Source organism: Bombina bombina, chromosome 4 (genome assembly GCF_027579735.1).
Source record: "Bombina bombina isolate aBomBom1 chromosome 4, aBomBom1.pri, whole genome shotgun sequence".
Classification (NCBI taxonomy): domain Eukaryota; kingdom Metazoa; phylum Chordata; class Amphibia; order Anura; family Bombinatoridae; genus Bombina; species Bombina bombina.
The window spans coordinates 210,311,350-210,324,745 of NC_069502.1; positions in this window are offsets into that span (position 1 = coordinate 210,311,350).

Consider the following 13,396-nt stretch of genomic DNA (forward strand, 5'->3'; position numbering starts at 1 on the left):
GAGCTACAGTTCATACAATTAAGACAAGGAAAGCTTCCTGTCCTCTCTCCCTATAGATGTCTGAATGTATTATTTCCTGGTTTTTACATCCGTTTTTAACAAGTGGTCTTTTAAACTTTCCCCCTCCTGTGTGCCATTAGGGGTGGATCTCTAAACAAGGATATATGTTTATTACATTCACTTAAGATATGCCAATTCTTTAAAATTATTTTTGATATCTTGTCACTCAGTGGATTGTGGAAGTGCATTTTTTTTTTTTTTTTTTTTCAAGTTTCAAAATATTTATTGGAAAACCAAAAGATAGATGTACATAAGACGAGGAGACGCAGCTCCAATGCAATAATTTGACATTCACAAACATATCATAGATTTGAATACATCTAAAGTGGAATAAACATTTTGGGTTGTAATAGATTGTTGAGTATGAGTCTGACTTGTCAAGTCCTGAACCATGACCGACAAGTCTAAAGGTATGGGGGAAGTGGGTCATAATGATTGGGAAACTAGAAAACCATGGTGAGGGTCAGGGAGAAGGAAAGAGGAGGGTGGGTGAAAAGGGAAAAAAAAAAAAAAGGGGGGGGGGGGTAGGGGGATAGGCTGAAGATAGAGAAGGAGGGGGAGGGCTGTCCTGAAAAGGCACCCAGAAAAACTGAAAAAAGGACAGAGTAAAGGGAGACACAGTCGGGGGACTATGTGTCCTGAGCGGTCGCGTTGGGCTTCCAGTCTGTGTTGTAAGACTCCTTCCAGTCAGCCCAGATCAACTCAAATAAGTCAGATTTATTTAACTTGTAAAATATATCCTTTTCCATCGTGTACATGTAGGCCATATTATTGCGGATCGCCGCCCAACTTGGGGCTCTTTCCTTCTTCCAGGAGCATGCAATAGAGTATTTCACAGTCAAAAACAGGTAGATGCAAATATACGCATGGTTTTTAGGGAGTGCGTGTAAGTTTAGGTGAAGAAGGGCTGAGGCAAACAGCCTAGGAATTCTGATGCCCATATCCTGTAGCACCGAGAAGCACTTTTGCCAAAGAGGCTGAATCACGGGACATTCCCACCAGATGTGTAGCACATTACCCCTATGTCCACAATTTCGCCAACAATTGGGGGACACATTTGGGAAATTTTTTGCTAACCTGGTAGGTACATAGTACCAATGAGATAGAAGTTTAAAATAGGTTTCGTATAACGTTGTACAATGGATAGCTGTCTGGGTCAAGGAGAATGCCCGTTCCCACTCCTCGGGAGACGTGTGCCTACCTATTAGCGTCTCCCAGCGGGACAGGTGGTTAGGGGTTTCTGGGTTCCGCGATCCACCTAGCAGCGTATAGTGGATAGACAAGGGCCTGCATAAACGCTCTCCCCTGGTCCATATGGACTCCCATAAGGTTAGTGGGCGGTTTAAGCTGGGTTTAAAGCCCCAGCTGCAAAGAAAACTCTTGATCCTCTGGTATTCAAATGGTAAATACGAAGGGACCTGATCCTCTGCACTAATTTGAGATAGTTGTTTAAAAGAGTCACGAGGGGCCGTGGACCAAAGGTCCGATATACTATTGATACCTAATTGGGCCCATTTATTTGGATGAGAATCTTGTAGACCCGAGAGGAGGCCCGCCAAAGAGGTAACTGGAGAAGGATGTGGGGCAACGTGGGGATGGTGGCGTATTTTATCCCAAAAGCTGAGACATTCATATACGACAGGATTGGTTAAGGCCAACTCTCTTCGACAATGTGGGGGGGTCCAGATTAGGTCCCGTAAGGTAATGTGGAAAGGCAGTGAGGCCTGTTCTATGGACTTCCATTTGGCATCCGACGACCTAACCCCCCATTGAGAAACATGGGTTAGCATTGCTCCCTCATAATATCGTGTCACTGACGGAGAAGCTATGCCCCCCATGGACTTAGGGAGCTGAAGCACTCTATGTGTGACTCTGGGAGGTTTATCCATCCAGATAAATTTAGTAAACCCGCTCTGGAATTGGAGAAGCAGGTGTCTCGGTAAGTTAATGGGAAGGCAGCGGAATAGGTACGTCAGCCTGGGGAGGAACGACATCTTCAACGCCGCAATCCTACCCAGCCAGGAAACATGCTGGAGATTCCAGTCCTTCCTCAGGGAGCGGAGGGAGGTTAGGAGAGGAAGATAGTTATCTTTAATTGTTTGTGGGAGGCTACTAGAGATCTTAATACCCAAGTGATGAACCGACTGTTCAGTCCAATTGAATTTATAGGTCTCGGTGAGGGGGGCCAATTGTGTACTGGAGAACCCTTGCGTGTACACTTGCGTTTTTGACAAGTTTAATTTGTAATAAGAATGGGCCCCGAACGTGGTGAGCAAGTCAAGAAGTCTGGGGATCCCTCTCTCAGGGTGAGACAGAAAAAGGGTAACATCGTCGGCAAAAAGTGCGATTTTGTGCGAGGTGCCCGACAAAGTGACACCTTTGATTTGAGGGTCAGACCTAATCTGCTCAGCCAACGGTTCTATTGAAAGAGCAAACAAGAGCGGCGAGAGTGGGCACCCCTGCCTGGTCCCATTAGTGATAGAGAAAAGAGGGGAGTGAAAGCCCAAGCCTCTCACAGAGGCGGTAGGAGAGGAGTAAAGAGCTTGAACGGCTGCTATGAAATCGGGAGGGAAATGGAATCTCTCAAGGACTGCCCAAAGGTATTGCCATCTGACCCGGTCAAAAGCCTTCTCAGCGTCGAGAGAGATGACCGCGAGCGGCCTCCCAAGTCGTGAGGCGGAAGTGAGTATGTTAAGGAGACGCCTCGTGTTGTCTGGACCCTCTCGACGGGGGACAAATCCCACCTGATCCGGGTCAATAAGGGAAGGTAGAAGGTTGGAGAGACGATTGGCCAGAATCTTTGAATAGAACTTAATGTCCGTGTTTATCAAAGAGATGGGCCTATAACTCGCGCAGAGCGATGGGTCCTTGTCCGGCTTGAGGATGGTGATAACGTTAGCCTCAAGAAATTCACTCCCAAAGCTACCTTCCTTTCTAGCCAAGTTATAGAATTTTAGCAGTAACGGGGCAAGTTCCTGGGCATAGGTCTTATAAAAGTGGGCCGGGTAACCGTCCGGGCCAGGGGCCTTAAAAGACTTTGCGTTCTTAATAACTCTCAAGACCTCTGGAAGAGAGAAGGGGGAGCTCAAGACATCTCGTTGTTCAGGGGCCAGTGTGGGTAACGATAGAGTCTTAAGGTAAGTTTCCATTACCTTTTGAGAAGAGGATCCAGGAGACTCAGCCGTGGCTATATTATAGAGCTTGGCATAGTAGTCGGCAAATGCCTCACCTATCTGGGACGGGATTTGAAGATGAGATCCCGATGATTGAATGGAATGGATCCTGGATGCCCCTAATCTTTTCCTAATTTTGTTTGCTAACAGAGTATCGGCTTTATTACCTTTATAGTAAAATAAGTGTTTAAGCTTGGTGAGGTTAAGTTGGGTTCTGCGCAGTTCGATCCTGGAAATGTGGTCTTTGATCTCAATAATTTGAGAGGTAGTCTCTGCCGAAACTGTAACTCTATTGCACGCCTCTAGTTGTCTCAACTTAATATGGGCCTGTGAGAGAGTGAGGCCTGCCTGTTTTCTAAGATGCGATTGTTTAGTGATAAAAAGACCTCTAATTGTCGCTTTAGCCGCGCCCCATAATGTGTCGTCCCTAACCGAAAGGTTATCATTAGTTTGAATAAAGTGGGTGATATCTCTACGGAGTTCCTCCCTAAAGGGTATGTCCTCTAGGATCTGGTGGGGCAGTCTCCAATTAGGTCTAATATGAATGGTGTTAGTGGAAATTATGTTAGCTTGGACTGTGTCGTGGTCAGACCAGGGGCAGAGGGAAATTTTGGCCCTCTTAACTAAGTCTAGAGAGTCAGCTGTAGAAAAGATGTAATCGAGCCTGGAGTATAATTTGTGAGGATGTGAGAAATGGGTGTAGTCATGATCCCTGGGGTGTAGGGCTCTCCATATGTCATATAAGCCCGAGGCGGTCATTATTTGGCGGAAACTGTGTGAGAGTTGTTTAGCTAGAAAGGGTGCTGGGTCTGTGGACCTAGGTTTTCTATCCATCGAGTGGTCCCAGACCATGTTAAAGTATCCTGCTATGAGGAGTCTCCCCTGTTGGACTTGAGAAAGGGCATGAAGAATGTGTTTAAGGAAACGTGGCTGTTTGGAGTTGGGAAGATATACGGACACTAGGGTATATGTGACATGATTTATTTTACAGATCAGGATAACATATCTTGCCTGGGGGTCACTAAGAACTTGTACCTTTTCAAAGGCCAGGCGCTTGTGCAACAATATCGCCACCCCTCTGGCTTTTTTAGTGTAAGAGGCGACTTCAATATGGGTATAGGACTTAGAAATTAGCCTAATGGGTTCCTTGTCGAGCCAGTGGGTATCCTGGAGGAATACCACATCAGGGTTGTGGTGGCTCAACGTCCTGAGTAGCAGGCTACGTTTGTGAGGCGAGTTCAGACCTCTAACATTATGTGTCAGAAGCCTAATAGTGGACATAGTCAGTGGTGAGGATGAAAGTGTAGGACTTATTGAATAATCTAAATTGTGTTGTGGGTCCAGTGGAGGAGGAAAGAAACAGCAAAAGGAGGGGAGGGCGGGAAAAGGAGAGCACCAGAGAGAGTGCTCAAAAGTGTGGTGGAATTAGTCCACCTCAAAGAGTCCTATAGTGAACTTCTATGTGGGGGCGGAGCAGTGGAATAGATTACTCTTAGGTACACAATGTAGAGAGCATACCTAACAACAGCCCCGCTCTGCGGTAAGTGAATACTTAAATGTAAATTAACACTAAAAAAATGCACTAAGTAAACTGTTAGATAGCAACAACATAATAATCAACAGAACATACTTCAGTAAAACACGTTCAACATGTGATGCAAACACAGAACTGTACAGTGAACCTGAACAACAGTAAACCACCTGATGGTTGTAAGTGAAGAGCAACATTTGTCCCAAATGATGGTTGAATGAGGCTAACCCCAAGGGTTAGGGGGTGCCTGTGGGCTGAGGAAGTTTTGCTCTTTTGGCTCTGCGTTCATTAACAGTCCACTCAGGAGCGGAAGCCCGCAACTTAGGGTAAGGAGGGTCCTGTTGAGGAGGTGGCTCAGGTCTGAGCCCCCAGTTAGTGAGGAGAGTTAGGCTTTGGGCTAGAGTTGTAGCTACAAAGGTTTGGTTGTCTTTGGAGATAATGAGGCGAGTTGGGAAACCCCATCTATATTTGATGTTATTTTTTCTGAGGGTGGTGGTGACAGATTGATAGTGCCTCTCTGTTGTAGAGTGTAAGCCGAGAGGTCAGGGAGAAGCTGTATGTCTTTAAATTTCTCGCTCAAAGATGGTTTCCTGAAGGCTGCCTGCATCAGCCTATCCTTGTATATGAAGCTGTGAAAGCAAACTATTACATCTCGCGGTTTATCTTGTGCCACATTTCTAGCACGGAGTGCTCTGTGTGCCCGTTCCATGGTGGCGGTCAAACCCTCTGGACTGCCTATCAACTGGTGAAACAGTTCCTTCAAGAAGTCTTGTAGATCGGAAGGCGCAACTGTTTCCGAGATGCCTCGAAATCTGATATTATTGCGCCTGGATCTGTCCTCCACATCTGCCACTTTAAGTTCCAATTGAGAGATTTGGTCAGCCAGAGATTCAGAGTAGGCTAAGAGATTGGATTGATCCACCACCAAGTCATCTTGTTTCCTTTCCAGAGCATCCACTCTCTCCCCAACTTCCGAGATCTCTTTTTTAAGCTCTGCAGAACTTCGCTGGATTTCCTGTGTGATGGATTTAGTCTGCGAGGCCAGCAATTTCTTTAATGATTTCTCAGTGATGAAGTGTTGTGAGGCTGATGCAGACTGGACACTTGATTGGGACTCCTCATCCTGTGAATCATGATCACTCAACTCTCCTTGTGGATCCATGTCTGGACTCGTGGGACGTTGTGAGAAGTGGTCATAGACTGTCTTCTTGGTTTTTGAAGCTGATTTAGGGGGCTTCCTACCCAAGTGTGGCATGTTGTTAGGGCTATATGTAGTCGAAGTACTCTAATCCCAGTGAGCCTAGGATAGAATTACAAAAGGCTGTACTGTTCTGCTGCAAAGAAAATAGGTTAGTGAAACATATCACGTAAGAAAGTTATACATTGCTCTAAGTGATGCAGAGCGGGGCTGAACGCCAAATAGAATATAAGGCTCACATGTTATATACTAACACTTACATACAATAAATCGACCCTGAACCCTCACCTCAGGGATGATGGGAATACGACCCGAAGGAAGGGGACGGGAAATTGGATGTGACCCACACAGACAAGCCGAGTGGGAGCGGGGAGGTGAGGGAGAGGCAAGCAAACAATGGCAAAAAGGTTAGATAAACAATCTAGCTATATGGTAAATACCAATCCAAAGAGACTACCCAATAGGGCCCTCGATATGTGCAGTTACTTGGATATGAACTCTAGGGTAAGACTCTGTAGTGATCTAATACCTAGACGCACTCTTACACTAAGCTGTACTCTAGGGTATATGGAAGCGACTATCAGAAAGGCCCAATGAAACCTGGAAACTTGGACTAACTATGCACAAGGCTAGTTTAAAGCATACACCTTGTGGTCAAGGAGAGGCTGGTATGTATCAATGCCTAACTAAGTAGGACTAGGGGGTTGGGAGGGGAACTTTATAGGATGAAATGCCTATACTCCAGCCTGGAAAGGCTTGTGCCTTGAAGTTGTAGAGCAAGGTGTATATAAAACCTGTTCTAAACTGTCAGTGTGTTCTAGGACCACCTTAGACTAAAACCAAGCTAGAGGATAATTGCTCAAATCCCTATCTGGGCCCGTGTGCCCCCCAGTAAAGGTAGCAGTGAGAGTTATGTATTGGAGTGGCCCTAAAGTGGCGCCAAAGTGACACCAAAACAGTAGTGTTATTGGGAGGTATGCTAACTCTAACTGGAGTGTGCACCACAAGGTGGAACCTGTTGGAGGAAAAAGGCAGGTTAAGTCAAAAACACTACACCCTGAACTTAAAGGACAGGGACACTTGAGCTGACACAGCAGCTATAACATAAGATATGCAGCCTGTAAATCAACTCAGCCTGATACAGAAATAAGGTCAATGAACAAATCTATATGAGTTACAGGCTATAATTTGATATTGCAAATCTGTTCCAGAAATGTCCGTGCAGCCAATACACTGCACAGTGGTGAGGGGTATCCCCAGACTGCTTACAGTGCAGTTATTAAGAGCAACCAGTCAGGAGCAGATAGCAGAAAATCTGCCCCAGGGGGAAATACACTTAAGGACTGAATGAAAACCCTTGAAACTCAAGTTAAATAGTCCCCAAGTTTCTTCACTTATGAATTAGTTATTAGAGACTGAGGTCAACTGTACTTATCAAATAGAGGAAAAGAGAAGTTTTGAATTCCCAGGGTTGAAGAAGTGAGGTTTGCTGCCGCCTGCAGCAAACCTTTTTTTTTTTTTTCTTTAGTTCAAACTCTGCAAGGGAATTTATAGTGATTGAGGAATGGCCTGTGTTATTATACACTTTTCAAGCAGGTGTTAGTGTATAATCAGTGTGCATTAGGTGAACTGTAGTTGCTTGGAGTCTTGAGCCACCTAACCAAACTGGGCCCTCCTGTCAAGCCCACCTGTTAGTTAATAAGGCAGTATTCAAATATCCAGCTCCCAAACGCCTGCTACAATTTTAGTGTAGTATGCACTCAGCTTATGAGTTCAATGGTAGGTATTATAGGAACTGGGAGTCTGTATCGTTATCTGTAACTGTCACTGAGCTCCTCTGACAGGTAGTCAATATAGCTAAGGAGTTTAAATATCGTTCATTTGCAGTGAGCACTGTTCACATTAAGGAGAAGGGTATGTGAATAGACTGAGTAGTCCTGCCAGTTATGAATGCTTAGACTTTAGGGCTAATATGTTATAAGTGCCCTTACCTGAGTCCTCAGAGGTTGTTCCGATGTGGCTTTTTTTTCCCTTTCTCTTTTTTTTTTTTTTTAGGTGTTATAGCGTGGAATACTGTTCACATGGGGCAGTTAGGACCAGAAAGGGACCCAAATGTGGTGAAAGTACTCACTGAAGGTCCGGAGATCCCCAAGACTCTCTCTGGCGTGTGTCAAGGCTGCAGTGCCAGTGCAGAAGAGTTTCAGGTTAGCGGTGTTGCTTGGCCGGGTAGGTCCTCCTGGTCGCGGAGGTCAGTACAGGGGCTGAGAGTGGAGTCCCAAAATGGCCGCTGTTCGCGGCTTTACAGCGCGCTCTGTACGATGGGCTACTGGCCCTCTGATCTAAGGGAGAACCAGGCAACTAGATGCGGGGGATACTCCTCAACTCCAATTCGTGTCGGCAATATCACCTCAGCTCCCCGATGGGACACACGGTCAGCTCTCTGGACCGCTGGGACTGCGGCTCAAGTTCAGGTGGTATTGGAGGGAAGGAACTTTGCACCCGCTCACCTCAGCAGACAGCAGTCGGTTGGTAAGTGCTCCGGAGCGGATCACCGACCCTCCGGAGCAAGAAGCAGAGTGCGGCTGGCTGCAGGGTGTAAGTGATGTCGGCGGGTTGAGGCCTGAGGCGCGGGGTTGACAGGGCTATTCTGCTGCGCTGTGTAGGAGCTCCTCTGAGAGCGCAAACCACTGTTAGGTCCCAAATCTTTATTAGCAGAGGCAGTTCGGTCTCCGGAGCGGAGCCCCAACCCTCCGGAGAACTAGTCGTCTGGTTGCTGCCTCCCGCTCTCCTCCAAATCAGCAAAAGTTAGAGCGGTAGTTTACAAAGTTCAAATATGCCCCTAGTAGAGATTAATGCACACACGATAAGGGGTCTGGCTGAGCAGGGTGTAACAAGAAAAAACTGTATAATTCTCGCTGATTTAACTATTTTTTGCTAAGTTTTAGCGAGAGCTGCCATGAAGCACGTCCTGTCTCTTCAGTGGTTAGCTCCGCCCCCCCGTGGTAGTGCATTTTAATGAGAAAGTCTCTAGGTAGTACAGAAATGTGAAACCATATGTGGAGCATCACCCATTGGCTTAAGGTCAAATCTACCTGGGTCTAATATAGATTAGCCTAAAACCATATGCCAGGGCGCAAGTTAGGGTAGGAAATTAGCAAAAGCATATATATATAGCAATGTATTGTGTAGACTACAGTTATAAATATGGAAAATTCCAATCATAGTCGCATGAAAGTATGTATACTGTACATTTATCTAATTCCTCGCTGTAATTGTAAACCTGGGACAATGAGTACTGTTTATAAAACTCTAAACTTGCATTCAGCCATAGTTAACAGTTAATACCACTAACTACAGCAATACCCCTCCCTCCCCTGCCGGCTAGGGGAAAAAAGGGGCACCCATAATATAAAACAAACAGAATAGGAGAAAACAAAGCTCAATTTAATGCAATACTAGGTAAAGTAGCACCCTCCAGCTGTAGCAAGAAGGAAATGCGATATACTGTTAATAAACTGGCTGTACAAAGTAATTAACTGCCCATTCAAGTAGCACCCTGACGACTAAGATGCTAAACTACACTATATATATATATATCTACATTTGATGATAGCCTAATATAGACGATATTCCTAATTCAGCCCTGGTGCTTGGCTATAAAATGCAACCGTACTGCTTATATAAAATAAAGCTCCAGGCGGAGTAGAATACATTAATAGTCGACATATAGCTATATAACAATCATTCAAATAGCCCCTCTAACTTTTACCAATAGACTTACTGTTATTACTGTGAATTTAGGGATAAGATACAGCATGAATATTACGCATAAGACTCCAACAGAAGAACAGACTCAAATCAATATTAGATGTGTATGCTGCACAATTAACTTTGCCTAGTGACTAGCTGTATATAATACTCTACAACATATCACATCTCATAAAACAGTATAAAACAAAAGGAACACGGGGTCATTTAGTTCCAGTCTGGTTGCGAACTGAGTCCAGAAGTCCACATTAACCCCTTCAACTTGCTTTGAAACAATTTATCTTGTGAGGAGTGTTGTGAGCAGTACATCCCGGCATCAGGCATATAGTACGGGTTTGCAGTCCCAAACGTTTCCCAGCCCACTGGGGTGTCGCAAGAATTCTTCCACATTTAACCTATGCCTAAACGGAGCAAATGCAAAACTCTCTGGCATGCGTCCCAAATTTTGTGAGATGTGCTGCGGGCATTTAGCGATAATTCCCATAGAGATTCTGTAGTTGGCTCCAGCCTGAATACCAAAATCAGACACCTCTCCAGCCCGCTTGCCATCTCTGACCAGAGAGGTGCCCCGGATAGACCAATACCACGCCTGTGGAGATCGGCCGCATCTCCCGATGTAAACATAGGAATTAATGAGGTACATTGTAGGTCTCTGGCTAAACACAGAACAGGGGTAAATGACTGGAATATCGTAAAGTGCTCAGCATTTCCTCTCTCAGTGTACTCTGGAATCTGGCCTTGTTCCACTGTGAAATAAAGTGATGATTTAGGGTGGAACGTTCCTTGTTTGGTGCTACAGCGTCTTGAACGGGAGGTAAAATCTGTATGGCGTCATTTGCCATGCTGAGCTGCTTAATGGAAGCTTGTAGATCATAAAATACATTATCCAGCGTAGTAGCCAAGTCCAATAATAAGTCATATATATCTGCAAGGGGTCCCTCCATACTGCCATATGAAATCCTTAGTTAAGCTATGTTTATATCTGACACTGTTTCCTCTTACTTTGGTATCGATTATTTTGTAGGCCACAGAGGCCTGGTTGATTCCCAGCTAATAAATAGTGATGTCGCGAACCTAAAATTTTGCGTTCGCGAACGGCGAACGCGAACTTCCACAGAAGTTCGCAAACCGGCAAACCGGGCGAACCGCCATAGACTTCAATAGGCAGGCGAATTTTAAAACCCAGAGGGACTCTTTCTGGCCACAAAAGTGATGGAAAAGTTGTTTCAAGGGGACTAACACCTGGGCTGTGGTATGCCAGAGGGGGATCCATGGCAAACTCCCACGGAAAATTACATAGTTGATGCAGAGTCTGGTTTTAATCCATAAAGGGCATAAGTCACCTAACATTCCTAAATTGTTTGGAATACCGTGCTTTAAAACATCAGGTATGATGTTGTATCGTTCAGGTAGTGTAAGGTTTTTTGTTTTTTTTAATGTACACTACTGTTTTAGCAGATATGACTTGCACTGGTGTGACACTGTGCCCTGGCAAGACCTGGAACGCACACGTGTGAGGGAAACTGACTGCTATTATTTCACAGTAAAAAAAGTTTTTTTTTGTTTTTTTAAATATATGTACACTACTGTTTTAGTAGATATGACTTGCACTGGTGTGACACTGTGCCCTGGCAGGACCTGGAGCGCACACATGTGAGGGAAACTGACTGCTATTATTTCACAGTAAAAAAAGGTTTTTTTTTTTTTTTTAAAATGTATGTACACTACTGTTTTAGTAGATATGACTTGCACTGGTGTGACACTGTGCCCTGGCAGGACCTGGAACGCACACGTGTGAGGGAAACTGACTGCTATTATTTCACAGTAAAAAAAGGTTGTTTTTTTTTAAATGCATGTACACTACTGTTTTAGTAGATATGACTTGCACTGGTGTGACACTGTGCCCTGGCAGGACCTGGAATGCACACGTGTGAAGGAAACTGACTGCTATTATTTCACAGTAAAAAAAGGTTTTTGTTTTTTTTAAATGTACACTACTGTTTTAGCAGATATGACTTGCACTGGTGTCACACTGTGCCCTGGCAGGACCTGAAACGCACACGTGTGAAAGAAACTGACTGCTATTATTTCAAATTAAAAAAAGGTTGTTTTTTTTTTTAAATGTACACTACTGTTTTAGCAGATATGACTTGCACTGGTGTCACACTGTGCCCTGGCAGGACCTCAAACGCATACATGTGAAGGAAAATGACTGCTATTATTTCAAATTAAAAAAAGTGTTGTTTTTTTTTAAATGTACACTACTGTTACACCAGATATGAGTGGTGGCACTGGGCAAGTGGGCACAGTATACGCTGTGAGCCTGAGCTGGCAGGCAGGCTGCAATTAGATTACACAGGGAAAAAAAAAAAAAGCAGACTGATGTTCTAGCCCTAAAAAGGGCTTTTTGGGGTGCTGTCCTTACAGCAGAGATCAGATGAGTCCTTCAGGACTGTAGTGGACATTGAATACACTAGCCTAGCTATCGATTTCCCTATTAAATCAGCAGCAGCTACACTGTCCCTCCTCTCACTAAGAATGCAGGCTCTGAATGAATCTAAAATGGTTGCTGTCCAGGAGGTGGGAGGGAGTGTCTGCTGCTGATTGGCTGGAATGTGTCTTGTGACTGTGAGCTACAGGGTCAAAGTTTACTCAATGATGACGAATAGGGGGCGGATCGAACATCGCATATGTTCGCCGTCCGCTGCGAACACGAACATGCTATGTTCGCTGCGAACTATTCGCGGCAGAACTGTTTGCGACTTCACTACTAATAAAGGCGATCGGGCTAAAAATCCACCTCCATAACATACCACTGAGTTCTCCTAGTAATGTGGAAAACGTCCTGCAGGTGCTAGATTAGGTTTTGGGGCAAAATTCAAGGGATTAAACCCAAATTGCCGTTATATTTGATAAATTATAACAGGAGCACTCTCAGACACGTCTTCCCTATTCAGGTGCTGGCTCCGCCCCCGTTTTCATTCTTTTTTATTACTATTTTTTTTATTGTCGATGGGTTCATTTAGTTCCCCTACTGTATTTTGTAAAATGCTTGAAGGGTACTTCCTATCTAGGATTTTTTTTTTTACATTTCCTGTATTCTGACCTCACCATTTTTTTCTTCACTCACTATTCTTTTAACCCTAAGGAGTTGACTCTTGGGGAGGGAGTTAACCAATTGACTAAGGTGGAAGCTATTGTACTGCAATAAGATATATTCTTGTCAGTATCCTTCACATACAAGCCAAAGCTTAGTAAATTACCTGTTTTGTAGACCTTTGTGTCCAAAAAAGAAACAGATTCCTCATTATGTGTTACAGTGAGTTCTAGACCTCTCACCATAGAATTCAATTCATTCATAAAATCCCTCCCCACCACACGCCAATTAATATGATACAAAACCTTCAAGCACTACAACATAAATTGCATGTACCTCTAAATCGCATAACTGGCTACTGAAACTTAGTATAGATACCTCTATCAAATTATATTCAAAGTGCAACAGTTTAAATAACTCGGCGGTTGAGTGAAGTTACATTTCAGTGCACTAAAAATGGGATTTTTAAAGGGCTTTAAAAATTGTAGTGGTTGTTAACTTAAAGGGACAGTAAAGTCAAAACTAAACTTGCATGATTCAGATAGGGCATGCAATTTTAAACAACTTTT